This window comes from Protopterus annectens, chromosome 13.part0 (genome assembly GCF_019279795.1).
Source record: "Protopterus annectens isolate FY-2018-M chromosome 13.part0, PAN1.0, whole genome shotgun sequence".
NCBI classification, from domain to species: domain Eukaryota; kingdom Metazoa; phylum Chordata; order Ceratodontiformes; family Protopteridae; genus Protopterus; species Protopterus annectens.
This window is the reverse complement of record NC_056747.1, coordinates 508,911,479-508,928,838: the sequence shown is the minus strand read 5'-3', so window position 1 is coordinate 508,928,838 and position 17,360 is coordinate 508,911,479.

Genomic DNA, 17,360 nt, shown 5'->3' with positions numbered 1-17,360 from the left:
ATATATATATATATATATATATATATATATATATATATATATATATATATATATATATATATATATATATATATATATATATATATATATATGTCTGCTACCTCGTCTGTGAGGTTTAAATCCAGAAATGTCTGCATCTCTGCAGTATAGTATTGTTTATAATCTTTAAGGTTTGGTGTATAGGCAGGAATTCTTATGATTATAACTTTTCTCTTAAAGTTAAAATCTATTTCAAAAGTTATTGCATTATGGTCTGAGAAGTGGCAGGTGATTGTTTTAACTTTGCTTATTTTTGTGGTAAGATCTTTTGTTATATACACTCTAGCTATTCTGGAAAAGGTGTTATGTCTATGTGAGTAATGTGTGAATATCAATGAATCTTTTTCAGTATATGTGTTAATGTCCATTAAGTTATATGAGTCAGTAAACTCTGTAAGTAATTTTGATTGTGTGTTTTTAGCATCTGTGTCACCTTCTTTCATTATACAATTAAAATGTCCTGCAATTATTGTATTACCTTTGGAATGCTGTATTATGTTCTCTAAATGTTGTTTGGCTGCCCTGACATGCAGCCCTGGTATCCAATAGTTGTTTACCAGGGTGTAAGCCAAACCATTTATTAATATTGACACTAAACAAAACATTCCTGAGTTATCATTGACTGCATTTGTGATCTTGGGCATCAAGGTAGTCTTTCTCCATAATATTTCTACACCTCTTTGCTTTATATTATATTCTGAACTTGCTAGTAATGTGTAATTATGTATATTAATCTTATTAATGTCTTGCTGTATAAGATGCTTTTCTTGTAAAAATACTACTTGCGCTTTACATAGTTTAAGATATCTTTGTAAGCTTCCTCATTTACAGCTGTTATTTAAGCCCTTGACATTGATAGAAATGCTTTCACAGTTGGACTAACTATACCTTTGTATTTAACCACTGTCCCGTTTTAGTGTTTGTACATAACCTTTTATGTGTGCTGAAAGCTTTTTACCATTCATTTCATATATATGTTATAAATGCATTGCATAAACATCCATTTAAAAGGTACAAATAAAAACTGTCTGCATAAAAAGTGGTTTTCAAAATATAAAGAACCAATCATCCCCTTCATGGGAGAAAACATCCCATCCTTGAATAGGTTTACCATTCAAGTGACCCCTCTTATCCCTATTCAACATCTTCCCTCAGCTTTCCCGACAGCAAATATAACTAAAAGCATCAAAATCTTGTTGCTTGTGTGCTATCAAATTTCTAGTACCAACCTATGAACCTATAAATATTGTGGGAAGAAATAGCCAGGGAATTATTATGGCTAGGCTTGCATAGGCCCTAGGGCTGATAGCCTAGTACCAACCTATAAACTACTGAACTATATAACATTCAATTAAACACTACTACAGAGATTGTTATGTGACATTACTGTCCATAGTTAAATAAAATAGTGTAACCTTCTTTAAATACAACATTGTTCTAGTATATGCATCTTATATTTTATCTCACTGCATTATTTAATGTCCTTCAACCAACATCTGTTTTCAGTGTAACAGTATCTATTATATAGGGCCAGATTCAGGAAGGCTTACACGGAGTTCAAGAGTAGTGTAAGCCTCCGTGTAAGCCTCCCGATTCAGGTACAGGCCAAACCTCCGTGTAAGAGACAGCTAACACGTCTCTTACACGGACTGGGCGTGGAAATGCTCAATACCTCATTTGCAGCTCCAAGATATGCAAATGAGGTATTTGAGTGATCCACGAAGCAGAAACCAGTCCGTGTAGCGGGCGTGTTAACTACAGAAATGTACTCAGCTGACAACTGAGTACATTTCTGCAAAATCAAAAACGGAGCTATGTCAGCTCCAAATAAAGGGTGCATATGTGTCATTAAGCATGCCAATGGCCAAATATGTGGCCATTGGCATGAAAAAGTGTTGCAAAAATAAGTTATTTAACTTTTTTTTTTTTTTCACGGGATTATTGTGTTTAACTGCAGCGCACCAGCATAAGCGGGTGCGCTACCTAAAACTGAAAACCGAAGCTTATAAGCCCACAATTGTGGGATTTATGTATTACATGGAATGTCAATGGAGGGACTTGCAGACTAAAAATAATATGGCCTCCGTTTAGTGGTTGTCAAGGGGGGGAAGCTCCGTGTAAGATATGTAACTAAGCATTACTAGGCAATCCTATGTAAATGAGGGTTACAATACTGAATCACACTGCCACATAGGTAATGAGCACTTTCTGAGTAGTGTAAGAGTTAGAGAAGGGGGAGGAACAGAGTAAGAGGTAGGTGACATCACGGAGGGGAAGGATAGAAAGAAATGTCCCAGATTGGAGCGCAATGTAAGGTAACAGATGACAGACAGACATCAGGGGGGGAGGTGTGTTCCAACAGAACACTAGGAAAGTCAAGAAATTGAGGGTATATGCTATCCCTACACTCCATGTTTCTTGATATACGTGCATGCGCGCGTGTGCGCGCGTGTAAGGCAGGTTCAACATGTGGGGCGTGTTGCAAACTGTTTACAACGGTTTGCAGGCGTGCGTGTGTAAGGCAGTGTCTTGGCGTTTTAGCATGAATCAGCCTAGCTAACACCGTGTAAGGATGTGTGCTTAGCGTGTAACACTGTGTAGGGATGTGTGCAGCGTTTAAGTGACTGTGAGCGTGTTTTAGCTGGTGTGCACATTGCTCCCCTCAGGAAACAGAGAGGAAACAGGAAACAACCAAAATACAGGAAACTGCCAGGAATACTGCTGGAGTTAATTGGTGGAAACAATTACAAGCAGGCAATTACACAGGCAGACTAGAAGCCCAGCCCAGCACTTAAAACACAACAAAGAGCAGTGAAGGCTGTTTCTCACAAGAGATACTGCCAGAAGCTAAGCTATCAGAATTGAAAACTGAAATAAAGCTGAACTCAGAGCAGAAATGCTAGGGGCTGCCATGGCTATTATAATCAGGCATAGGCGAATTGCTGAGGGTGGTGACAATGCAGATGCTGACAGACAACCCAGAGTGAGGAGAAGGAGAAGAGTATACAGGCCCAGGGTCACCTACCATGGGTTACATGAGCTGGAGATAGTAGAGCTATAGAGTGGACAGAGAGCTCCTGCAGCAGATTGTTGAGCTGTGCAGGCCACACCTCACACACAGAACCAACAGAGGGAACCCATCCCAGTGGAAACCAAGGTATGTGTTGGCCTAAGAATACTAGCAACAGGTACCTTCCAGAGACCAACTGGTGATATGATGGGGATATCACAGGCATCAGCCTCCAGGGTACTGCACCAGTTCCTGGATGCCATGTCACCACATGTCAGTGATCATATATATGTCCCTAATGACCGTGAAGTTGTGGCCAGCAATATGCGTCTCTTCCAGCAAATAGCGGGATACCCTGAGGTGCTGGGTGCAATAGACTGCATGCACATACGCATCAAAGCACCAGCCGGTGAGCGGGGTAGAGTCTACATTAACCACAAGGGATACCCCTCCATCAACTGCCAGGTTGTGTGTGATGCCCAGGGCATAATAATGAATGTGTGTGCTGGCTGCCCTGGGAGCTACCACGATTCCCACATCTGGCATCTGACGCAGCTGTACCAATAATTTGCCAATGGGGACTTCCCACACGGACACCTAGTGGGGGATGCAGGTTATGCACTTGAGCCGTGGCTGATGACACCCATCAGAAATGCACACACACCTGAACAGGAACGCCATAATGAGGCACACGCACAAACACGTAATATCATAGAGCGTGTGTTTGGGCTGCTCAAGTCACGGTTCCGGTGTCTGGACACATCTGGTGGAGCTTTGCAGTACACATCAACTACATGTACCCAAATGATCATGATATGTGCTATGCTACATAATATGATCCTGTGGAAACAGCTGCAGCAGGACCAGCACAGGGCTGGGCCAAACATCCCCCCACCATTGCCAAGGCCACCACAGGCAGGGGGTGACTCGGAGGAGGAACAACCTGACCTTGTCCCAGTAGGCAGAAGGAGGCGTGCCCAGTATGCCCTGGCCTTGGCAAAGAGGCAACGATAGCACATACGCTTGGTCAGTAGGAACACTGGGACTGATACCCGCTCTGACTCACTCATACAGTAACAGGGATGCCTAACATGACACAACCTGCTTCCAAATGTACAGGAGTGTAGTATGTGTATCCGACAGAGGTGGCCCTGCAGCACCACCTGAGGCATGAATGCCATGTGTTAAGTAATGTAATATCATGTACAATATGCACACCTGAGGACCCCAACTAACATCCATATCCACGCATATGACCCTGTGGAAACAGCTGCACGTCATACAGTGATGTACATGTGCAAAAACATGGAACAAGATACAAAATGAGGGTGTCTAGCAATAAATAGCATGGATAACCACACACCCATGTTTGTACCACAACAAGAAGCAACATGGAATAGCCATGGTCAAAAACAATGGCTAAAACCGACTACTACTATATAGCCTGCTGCAGACCACTGTCCTAATAGCAGGAACTGCCCCAGGCCTATGTCCATAGGTTCATACTAGGCTATCTGCCCTAGGGCATTAATAAGCCTAGGCCAGAGTTTTGTGGCGTCTGCCACCCGGCAAGTTGATGGATATGCCCATTATTTTGCTGTGCCTCTGTCAAGCAGTGATACTGAGGTTATCCCTGGGGTATACCTGCAATCTCCCATCCATTGGTCAAGATCTCACTTGAACAAAGCCAGTGAGGTGCTCAGCCCCACATGTACCAGGATGTTGTTCCACAGCATATGGACTCTCTGGGTGATGAATCTGTCCCTCCAGCACATCCTATTAATATCTGTGTTGAGGTTTAGGTCTCCTGCCCTTGTAGTTCTGATGGATGTAGAGGTCTTGAGGTGAAGCATGTTCATAAAGTCTGGGTTGGACATAGCCTTGTATGTCAGGCACAGATCACCTCTGAGCAGTCAGTAAGTGACTGAATACAGCTGGAATTCCTTCAGTCGGGCAGCATAAGAAATATGTTTGAGACCCTTTCACCTCCTGTCGAGGAATTTGTGGGCCCATCCAATCTGAATGGGGCAGTGTATGCAATCATTGGTGTGATGAGTACAGGGGAACGATGACCTCCCTTGATCTAGATGTGAATCACTGCATGATGAGGTGGCCAATGTAGAAGGCCTTCCAAACTACCCTGGCAATGTGAGTGTCAAGCAAAAGGTCACTATCAACCTGGGTGCCCAGGTCCCTGATAACCTACGTTGTGCTTAGAGGATTGCCACCTAGATGGGAAGTAGTGGGAACCTTGTTCTTCCTGAAGGGTATGGCTATGCATTGTTTAGTGTTTAATGTAAGGCCATGGCCGTGGCACCAGTTATCTGTGTCTATGAGACCCTTCTGAAGGATGTCTGTGTCAGATGGGTTTCCAGCTATGCTTCCCAGTTTGCAGTCATCTTCAAACTTTGTCAGCCATAATCCTCCTGTGTTTGCTCGTACTTCTGAAAAGTAGATACTGAACAAATGTGGGCCCAGGACTGAGCCCTGTGGGACACCACTTGTGACAGCTCTGGAGTGTGAACTGGCACCAGCAACTTTGACCCTGTGTGTTCCGTCACTTAGCCAATTTGCAACCCATGCTGTGATGTATGGGTTCACAATTAAGCTGGTGATGTTTTCAATGATACCTGAGTGGGGTATTGTGTGAAAGCCTTTGCCAGATCAAGGTAGGCTGTGTGGACTGCCTTGCCCACGTCAATGGCCTGGGTGAGTGTTTTGAAAAGTCAACCAAGTTTAAAAGGCATGATCTGCCCTTGACAAAGCCAAACTGGATTGGATCCAATGTCTGCAAGTCCCTATGTCTTCATTTAGAATTCCCATTATGATCCTCTCCATAGCTTAGCAGAACAGGCTTGTCAAGCTGATGGGATGGTAGTTTCTGGGGTTGGTGGAGGCACCTCCTTTGTGAAGTGGGTCCACCATTGCTGTATGCCACTCCTTGGGAACATATCCTGAGGTGAGGCTAAGATTAAACAGCTGCCCTAACTGTGGGTGTAATTACTCATTGAGTTCATGGAGCACACAACTGGGGACACCATCTGGTCCCATGGATAAAGTGTTTTCTGCCTTGGATTGAGCAGTTCCCACCCCAGCAGTGGAGATGTTTGGGGGCTACAATCCTCTAGTGTACATACCCCCAGTTGGGGGAGGAGAAATCTGCACTGAACCTGTCAGTCAGTATGTTGCCAATGTCTGTAGGTGCAGTGATATCAACATTATTCTGAACTAAGTCTGAGCATATCTGGGAGTTTCCTCCCAGGTTTCAAACATAGGTTAAAAAGGCCTCATGATTGTCCCTGGAGTCCTGAGTGGGTTTACTCTCAAAACATGCCTCGGATGATTGTATGGGGAACCCAGTGTTTTACTCACAATGAGCAGGGTGCCTTCCCCTACGGATTACGCTCTATCTTGTAGTAGCTCCTTCCTTGTGTTGTACAGCTTGTTTATGGCTAGGGTCCACCAGACTGGATGCTTGCCTGTGGTACAAAGAGTCATTATTATTTGGGATTGCCTGAACCATGCAGTCCTGGAGGTGCTGGTAGAAGGCATTTCTAAGTGATACAGTGGCTTGGGTAATGGTGTCTGCTGGCCTGGGGGCCTTGAAAGAGACCACACCAGTCCTCAGAAATGTGAAGTCGGCATTTGAGAAGGTCTTCACCGTTTCATTTCCCATCTGGGGTGTGGGTGGGATGTGGACTCCCACTGAGAATAGTCCATGATCTGATCTCACCAATGATGGGTATATGTCTGGTGTTGAACAGTGTGACCCCATGTTCGTGATGATGTGTTCTAGTATGTTGCCTCCACTTGAGGGGATTGGGACCAGTTGTTCCATGGCATTTCAGTGTATGAACTCTTGGAACCTTTGTGTTAGAGTGTTGTGGCATGATTAGTGATCCCAGTCTATATGTGGATAGTTGGAATCACCCAGTAGGATGGTGTTTTGAGATACATTTATCCCCTTCAGTGTTTGCAGGATAGCTGTGTGAGGTACCTGAGTTTGGGCGGGTGGCATGTAACATGCTACAAACTGCAGAGCAGTCTTGCCTACGGTCACTGGCACCTGGATGGTCTCTGATGCATCGTGTGTTGCCACCAACCATGAGGTGAGGGTGTCCTTGATGAATATGGACACCCACCATCCTTCTTGGTGTTGTCGGGATGCTGGTGCCAGAATGCATGATATGAGGTAACACCCGATAGTGCCGGGTGCTGCCAGAAGCTGTGAACCAGGTTTCAGGCACAGCACAGACATCAATGTGCTACATACTGAGAAGGGCATAGAGTGTGTGCAGCTTGAGGTTGAGACCTTGGGCATTGAGCAGCATTACCCTTAGTGTCTTTCCTTTACTGTGTTCTAGGGTGGTAGGTGTAGAATCTGAGTCTTGCATAAAAAGGCACAATGGGGGTGGCAAGAGCATCATCTGAAATCCGGAAGCCCAGGGTGACAGGTGCAAGCCGTCCCTTGCAAATCACCGTGGCCTGTCCAGCATGTCATCCCAGGCAGACAGACATTGGACCCCTTAGAATGACACCATAGTCTAAGCAAAATACTACAGCTGATCATCTTGTCTCTGTTTATGTGGCATCATACTTGGTGAAGGTAGGATACTGCCGAAGGTCAGGGTCATACCTGCCTGGCCTACATAATCAGAGGGATCCTCTATGTCTCTTTCCATGTAGTCCAGGGAGGTACATCTCAGGTCATTCACACCAGCATGGATTATGACTGGGTCAGACCTGTACTTGCAGTTTAGTGACCTGACTGCTTGCATTATGTGGTGGATTCCAGTGCCGATAGGCAGCTTACTGTGACCTCCTCTGTACCTGATCTGGTGAGTGGGACATCAGTGTGTCTGACTATGGAGTCACCTATGACAAGTGTGTCCGGCATTGTGTTTGGCCTTAAGGGCTGTGACTGTTTGGCACACCAACTCTGTGGTCAATGTGTTGCATGTGCTGTGCCCTGTGGAGGCAGTTGTGTGTGTGTCTGCTGTGGTGGCCACCGCCATTCTGGTAGACTTCTGATCAGAGCCTCCGAGAGTGTCTCTGTGTGTCTATGTGTATGATCTTAAGTTGTGACAGTGCCATGTGAGACTGGATTAAAGATGTGTGTGTGGTTACCTTCACCCTCTCTCTGGTCTTGCTAGTCCTATGTTGAGAGAGCTCAGCCTCCACTTTGGCTATATAGTTGCATCTCTCACATGTATGTGTGTTTTATGGCAGAAGGAGAGGGTTGTCAGTGTACATGAGGCAACTGTAACAGTGCCTCAATATGCGCAGGTTCACCAGCTGAGCAGGAGAGGACACTAGCAACTGATCCCTAGGCATGCTAGAAGGAATAGACAAAACAATGTTGGAATACAGGGAGATATCAAGCCCCCAAGCCACATCATACTGTTTGATTGACAATAGCTACACATACACGGTGTTTCATAGTGTCATAGTGTGCTACTAGTCTATCTGCCCTAGTGCATGAATAAGCCTAGCCATAGTGATGTGGCTATTGCCACCTTATAGTGGTAATAAGTGTACAGAATAGATTCTGAATATTGTGCCTCTGACTTAGTAGTGACACATTATGACCCCTTACGTAATTGAATAACATGACTGTGTCTCTGTCTAGTCTGTGCCTCTGTCTCATATGCAGTTGTCCAGATGTCTCCTGAAGAGAGTCAGTGAGGGACTCTGTCAAACATGAACTGGGATACTCTGCTAGAGTGTGAGATGCCTCTGAGTTATGACTCTGTCCCTCCAGCATGTCCTATACATGTATGTGCTGAGGTTCAAATACTCAGCTCTCATGGCTCTGGTGGATTTGGATTGCTTGCAGTGGAGTATGTCCACCAAATCCTGATTGGACATGGTCTTGTATGTCAGGCATAGGTCACCTGTAAGTATGCGGTATGACACTGAACAAAGCTGGACTTCCTCTATTCTGGAAGCATATGACATGTGTTGAAGAACCCTGATCTTCATGGTAGGTACTTTTCAGGTGCAAAGGTGCAAAGGCAGGATCTGCCCTGTACAAAGCTGAACTAGGTGGGAACAAGGGTCCGTGGGTCAGTAATGTGTCTGTGTAAGAGCTCCATGACTCCTCCCATATCTTTGCAGACAAGGCTGGTTAAGCCTGTGTGGTGGTAGTTGCCATGGTCTGTGGAGGCATCCCCCTTGTGGAGTGGGACCACTGTTGCGGTATGCCAGTGTTCAGGTACATATCCTGTAGCAAGACTAAGGTTAAATAGCAGTTGTATATATGGGTCCAGCCCCTTCTGGAGTTCACATAGCATGCAACTGGAGATACCAACAGGTCCCATGGATGCTGTGTACTTGTCTTTGCTGAGTGTGGCTCTCACATGGACATCAAGATGACAGTGAGGTTACATACAGCAGTGATAACTATCTTGTTTTGGGGGTGAGGGAGGGTAAATCGCACTGAAGCTGTCTGTTGGAATGTTGCCAATATCTGTCAGGTCACTGGAATATATGTTGTTGTGTACCAACTCTGAGCATATCCGAGGGTTCACAACCAGGTGTCTGACATAACTGAAGAAAGCAGTGTGGTTACCTTCATTGTCTTTGGTGATTTATGTCCCCAAGTTGACCTTGCATGTCTTTATGAGATAATGTAGCTTTCTACTAGTGCTGATCACAGCTGTCTTCCCTTTTGGAGATGTAGCTCTGTCTTGCATTAGTAACCCTCATCTGTCATACAGTTTGTTTTATGGCTGGGGTCCACCAGACAGGACACTTTCCCTTTGTGGAGAGGGTCCTGTTTTCAGTTGTGATTGTATGGTCCATGCTGTCTGACATCTAGCTAAGGGAGGTCATTCTGGTTCTGCAGTTATCTTTCATCAGCATTAGAAATGACCACAACAGCCCCTGTGGGGTGTACCTCATGCACACACATCCAGCACCTGTAAAGTCCACAACAGTACCTCACCAGGAGTATGACAGAGCTGGAACACATGTAATGTGTAGTCTGATTAAACAGAGTGCAGCTCCACACACTGCCATGCTGTCCACCCAGATGCAAGCTGTGCCTGATGTAGAAAGCCATGTCCAAGCTGGAATCAATGCACATGCTGCACCTTGTACAATCTGAATGGCAGGGAGCTATGCACATGAGGGACCTGAACCCCAGCACTGACATATATAGGGCAGGCTGTACTGCATTATCCAAAACACAGAAGCCACCCCCACACATGAGTAAACTACCAGTACAGGTTGTCCATAGAGTCACTGGTTGAGTCCCCTCAACAGGAATCCTAATGAGTGGATGGGAGATGGGAGGTTTACCCTGGGTATCAATGTTATGTCACAGGTAGACAGAGGCACAGTATACTAAACAAGACATATGACATGTCGAACTACGCTTACAATGTGTTGATGGACAAACACATTCTCCGACTAGCATTAGGTCAAGATACCTCTTGAACACAGCCAGCAAGGTAATCTGCCTCAAATGGACCAGGATTGTATTCCACAGCATAGGGAGTCTCCGAGTGATAACTCCATCCCTCCAACATGTCCAACATACATCCCTGCTAAGGTGTAAGTCACCTGCACTAGTGGTTCAGGTGGATCTTCTGAGTCTGAGGTGGAGCATGCCTATTAATCTCTGTTTGGACATGGCCTCGCATGTCAGGCACATGTCACCTCTAAGCAGACGGTATGTGAGTGAATAGAGTGTGAGTGTCGTCAATCTGGCAGCATATGACAGCTGTTGGGGTTCCTTGATCCTTTAGGTGGGGGACAGTCAGGGTGTCTCCAATTGCTGCAGATGTTGTGTGAGATACAGAAAGAATAGGGCATTCGACTCGATCACCGGTCTGATAAGTGAAGAGTACAGGGGAACAATGACCCACTAGATCTGGATGTGAATCCCAGCCTGATCAGGTGGGCAATGTAGAAGGTCTTCCTAGCCACTTTAGCAATGTGAGTCTCAGAAGAATGGCGACTGTTAACCTGGGTCCCCAGGTCCATGATAACCTCCTCTGTGCTTAGAGGATTGCCACCTATATGGTAGCTTGGGGTCACCTTGCTTTTCCTGAAGGGTATGTCTACACATGTTGTGCACTCTGACTTCAGGCCATGGCCCTGGCACCAGCTATCAGTTACTGTGAGTCCCTTCTGAAGGATATCTGTGTGTGATGCACTGTCCACTATGGTGCCCAGTGTGCAGTCATCTGCTAACATTGTCATCCAAAGTCCTCCCATGTTGGCCTGTACTTCTGGGAAGTGCATGACAAACAATGGGGGCCAAGGACTGAGCCCTGTGTGACACCACCTGTGACCAGCCTGGAGTCTAACATAGTGCCAGCAACTCTAACCCTGTGGGTCCGTCCTTAAGCCAGTTTGCAACCCATCTTGTGACATATGGGTTTACATTTCAGTTGTTAGGGTTTTCCACAATACCTGAGTGGGGTATTGTGTTGAAAGTGTTGCAAGGCCAAGGTAGGCTGTATGGACTGCCTTTCCCCAACAATGGCTAAGTGACCAATTTGAAGATGTCAACCCAGTACAAATGGCATGATCTGCCCTGACCAAGCCAAAATGGGATGGGTACAATGTCTGCATGTCCCTATATCTTTGTTTATGAGCTCAATTATGATCCTCTCCATAGATTTGCAGACTACACTTGTTAAGCTTATGGGGCAGCAATTAACAGGGTCTGTAGAGGCACTGCCTTTGTGCAGATGTGCACAACTGGACCCTAACCAGGCTGTTGTGCACACTATGGAAATGTAAAGCAGTGATAGGACTAAAGGCCAGGATACTGACCACCACAGTGAAAGTACTGAAACACTACACTAGACAGTGCTACAGTGTTAGGTCAGTATGAACGGATGTTGACAATTGTGTGCAAAGTATCCCATGCAAAACCTGCAGGCACAGTATACTCCCTATTTTGTTCACACAAAAAGCATTCGGACAGTAACTACACAACATGGCACAGAACACACAACCATAAACTTCAGGTATTTGTTGAAGGTCACACTCATCCACAAATGTGATGGGCTGCAGAGTTCAACATATGTAAAGCCCACACTGGGCATGCTCACACACTTAGATAAATGAGACATCTTTCACACAACATGCCACAGGAAGGCTGAACTGGGCATGCTCACACACTTGGTCCAAATGTTACCCCTAGCAAATGTGAAAACACACCAGAGGATGCTTATCCCCCTTTCTAGACACTGATCATGTAAGCACCCTATAAGTATATTGGAGAAAAGGATTCTCTCAGTAATCGAATGGCGCGCCGTGCTAATCGTCCGTCTCTAGTGTCATAACATAGTTAGGTATGGGTTTGAATCCAGCAGGTGGCAAGTGTGTGTGAAGGGGAAGTAATGTGTGTGTGTGTGTAGTGTGTATGAAAGAAACATCCCTTTTGGCAACTGGGAAAACACACCACAGGATGATCATTCCACTTTCTAGACTCTGATGATGTCAGCACCCTATAAGTATATTGGAGAAAAGGATTCTCTCAGTAATCCGAATAGCGCGCAGTGCTAATGCGTCCGTCTCTAGTGTCATAACATAGTTAGGTAGGGGTTTGAATCCAGCAGGTGGCAAGTGTGTGTGAAGGGGGGTAAGTAAGTGTGTATGAAAGAAACATCCCTTTTGGCAACTGGGAAAACACACCACAGGATGATCATTCCACTTTCTAAACTCTGATGATGTCAGCACCCTATAAGTATATCACGGGAAAGGAAATTCCCCAGTAATGCGAATAGCGCACTGTGCTAATGCGTCCGTCTGTAGTGTCATAACATAGTTAGGCAGGGGTTTGAATCCAGCAGGTGGCAAGTGTGTGTGAAGGGGGGGTAAGTGTGTGTGCAAGTGTGTATGAAAGAAACATCCCTTTTGGCAACTGGGAAAACACACCACAACTTTCTAGACTCTGATGATGTCAGCACCCTATAAGTATATCAGGGGAAAAGAAATCCTCCAGTAATGCGAATAGCTCGCTGTGCTAATGCAGCCGTCTGTAGTGTCTTAACATAGCTAGGTAGGGGTTTGAATCCTGCAAAGGGAATGTATGTGTGTTAGTATGAGTGTGGTTTATGTGTGTGCACTATGCTGGGAGGGTTAACTGCCTTTTGCCAACTGGGAGAACACACTACAGGGTGCACATCCCTCCTCCTACACACAGATGATGTCAGCACCCTCTAAGTACAGCATTAGTAAGGATTTCTCCAGCTACTGCAAATAGCACACTCTGCTAATGTGTCTGTTTCTACTGTCATTGCACAGTTAGGTATGGGTTTGAATCTTGCAAATGGAAAGTATGTGTTTTACTGTTGGTGGGGTTAGTGTGTGTACTGTGATGGGGTGGGATGTGGCTTTTGCCACATGGGGCAATACACTGCAGGGTGGTCATTACCCTTAACAAGCAGTGATGTTGATAGCACCCTATACAAACAAAACTACAAAACAGAAGGTGGTGGTACTGATAACACATGTAAGGTAACACTTCTTCAAGTAATGTCCACAAAACGGAGTAGGATAATCAAACAATTCTTTTATTCTATACAGACAACATGACAACAGACAAGTAACTGCCAGTACTCAGTATAGTGTTACATGCTACTGTAACACGCTACTGAATATACCTAGATAGTGTTCTGAAGCCTGAATGTGGCAAGTGTGTGGATGTGGGATGTGTCTGTGTGTGCATTTCCGTATGGGAAACATGTTTTGCTGTGGCAATCAGGGTACTACAGTACCTGATGCACATTACATCTTCCAACTGATGAGGTTGCCTGAACCCTGTGAGTACAGGTAGAGAAGGGGATGCCAGTAGTAAACAACATAGTGCACTTCTGAAATGTGTACCTGTCATGTATCAACAGCTACTCATGTAGGGTGATAAATAATGGGAATGGCAGGTGAGTGTGTGCATCTGTGTGGGTAGCAGGGTGTGTATAGATGCATGTGTGACAGAACAGATACATGTAGCTGAATCTACATAACAGCACAATATCGCATTGCCATAGTCAATGTTAGCATGTGATGGTGTGCAGCTGGTACACTTTGTTAAGTAGTATGGGTGCAGATAACAATTGAGGACATTCATACAGTTACTGCAGCAGGACTGCTGGGATATACACACATTTATACTGCAACAGTCAACAGTTACCAACATGTTACTACTTATACACATCTATGTAGTCACCTGTGCATGTAGCGTGTTTACCTTTACCTGCACCGATGTTGTAGTATGCAGGAGGTGGCACAGTGTCATCATATGCGCAGGGTGTGGGTTAGGTATGCCCAAGCCGGCCACTGGTAACACCAATTGACATGTGTGTGTATGTGTGTTTGTGAGGGGCAGCAGTACAGGGAGTGGACCGTTGTTGGTGCAGTGTGTGTGTGTATGTGTTAGCCCTAGGTGTTAGGTTTCCAGGTTTCTGCATGTGTGTAAGCACGCACACAGTCCCACATAATGGCTGCCATGTACAGGGTTTTGTGGACAGCCACAGACTGCACCTGTCAGGTCATCCAGATCAGTGTCTGTGGGCGCGGACACGGTACCTGTGCCTGGCAGGGTGCTTCACGGGCGTATCGGTACTAACCCAGACTGGGTACTGTCGCCGGAAGCAGGGGTGTGTTGACTGGACACAGTTCCCTGTTGGGACTGTCCAGAGCCACGTGCAGCGTGGTCTCCTGGGGCGTCTGGATGACAGCACAGACCCAGCATTGCTGGGGCTGGTGCTGGCACTTGGCCAGTGGGCCTGTTGTCGTCAGCGGCCACTGCCAGCTGGTGCTCTTGCTGGCATACGACCACGTCGGCGTCAGCACACCATCGCCCTGGCCCATGGACATCTGGTTGTGGAGCAGCTGTTCTATGCCCCTGGCGATCTGTCAGCGACATCTGTGAAGTTACAGATAGCATTCGCAACATCATGCATGCCGTCTGTCATGGCTATGCGACATGCTCTCAGCTCCCTCAGACCCTGTCTGGTGTACCTTTCCATACGTGCCTGTGCCTGCATGACAGTTCTAAACATAGTGGAGGTTGACATACCTCCTTGGGCACGTCGGCCAGAGGCAATCTGACCCGCGGATGCCCCGCGAGAACCCATGGGCGACTGTCTGCGTGGTACCATTGGAGGCCTCTGCACATGGCTGCCTTGTGAGGATGCATGTACCACAGGTACCACATTACCCTGATCTATGCCCACTGCTGACTGTCCATCACCTAGGGACAATGGTGACAAAGGATGTAACGGCAGGATGACTGTCGCGTGGCCGGGGTTGAAAGCTGTGTACTGTCAACTGGCTGACCAATGGCGGACCCAGACACACCTTCCTGTACCATTACAGACATTTCATCATCATCAGTACCTGGGGCACAAGATTCAGGTTCCCTGCTGCAGGTCACCAGAGCAGCACCAGAACCTAGGGAGGAAAACATGGAACACAGATTACAGTCTCAATACATATTTCAAAGAGATGCACTTCAATACTAATGCACACATTCAGAAATGGACACATGCACTCATGGACACTAACACACATGCACACTTGGGCACAGGCACACTTGCACACATGCACACCCAACAGTAAACACACACATCAGTACCATATGCACTGTAGGGTGGTCATTACCCTTAACAAGCAGTGATGTTGATAGCGCCCTATACAAAGAAAACTACAACACAGAAGGTGGTGGTACTGGTAACACATGTAGGGGAACACTTCTTCACGTAATGTCCACAAAGCAGTGGGATAATCAAACAATTCTTTATTCTATACAGACAACATGACAACAGACAAGTAACTGCCAGTACTCAGTATAGTGTTACATGCTACTGTAACACGCACATGTACCCGAATATACCTAGATGGTGTTCTGAAGCCTGAATGTGGCAAGTGTGTGGATGTGGGATGTGTCTGTGTGTGCATTTCCGTATGGGAAACATGTTTGCTGTGGCAATCAGGGTACTACAGTACCTGATGCACATTACATCCTTCAACTGATGAGGTTGCCTGAACCCTGTGAGTACAGGTAGAGAAGGGGATGCCAGTAGTAAACAACATAGTGCACTTCTGAAATGTGTACCTGTCATGTATCAACAGCTACTCATGTAGGGTGATAAATAATGGGAATGGCAGGTGAGTGTGTGCATCTGTGTGGGTAGCAGGGTGTGTATAGATGCATGTGTGACAGAACAGATACATGTAGCTGAATCTACATAACAGCACAATATGCGCATTGCCATAGTCAATGTTAGCATGTGATGGTGTGCAGCTGGTACACTTTGTTAAGTAGTATGGGTGCAGATAACAATTGAGGACATTCATACAGTTACTGCAGCAGGACTGCTGGGATATACACACATTTATACTGCAACAGTCAACAGTTACCAACATGTTACTACTTATACACATCTATGTAGTCACCCTGTGCATCAGCAACGTGTTTACCTTTACCTGCACCGATGTTGTAGTATGCAGGAGGTGGCACAGGGTGTGGGTTAGGTATGCCCAAGCCGGCCACTGGTAACACCAATTGACATGTGTGTGTATGTGTGTTTGTGAGGGGCAGCAGTACAGGGTGGACCGTTGTTGGTGCAGTGTGTGTGTGTATGTGTTAGCCCTAGGTGTTAGGTTTCCAGGTTTCTGCATGTGTGTAAGCACGCACAGTCCCATAATGGCTGCCATGTACAGGGTTTTGTGGACAGCCACAGACTGCACCTGTCAGGTCATCCAGATCAGTGTCTGTGGAGCGGACACGGTACCTGTGCCTGGCAGGGGTGCTCACGGGCGTATCGGTACTAACCCAGACTGGGTACTGTCGCCGGAAGCAGGGGTGTGTTGACTGGACACAGTTCCCTGTTGGGACTGACCAGAGACGCGTGCACGAGGGCTCCTGGGGCGTCTGGATGACAGAACAGACCCAGCATTGCTGGGGCTGGTGCTGGCACTTGAGAAGCGAGTGGGCCTGTTGTAGATCCGCGGCCACTGCCAGCTGGTGCTCTTGCTGGCTGCTCACGCCGCGTCGGCATAAGCGCACACCATCGCCCTGGCCCATGGACATCTGGTTGTGGAGCAGCTGTTCTATGCCCCCTGCGTCTGTCAGCGACATCTGTGAAGTTACAGATAGCATTCGCAACATCATGCATGCCGTCTGTCATGGCTATGCGACATGCTCTCAACTCCCTCAGACCCTGTCTGGTGTACCTTTCCATACGTGCCTGTGCCTGCATGACAGTTCTAAACATAGTGGAGGTTGACATACCTCCTTGGGCACGTCGGCCAGAGGCAGATGCGGCCGGATGCCCCCACGAGAACC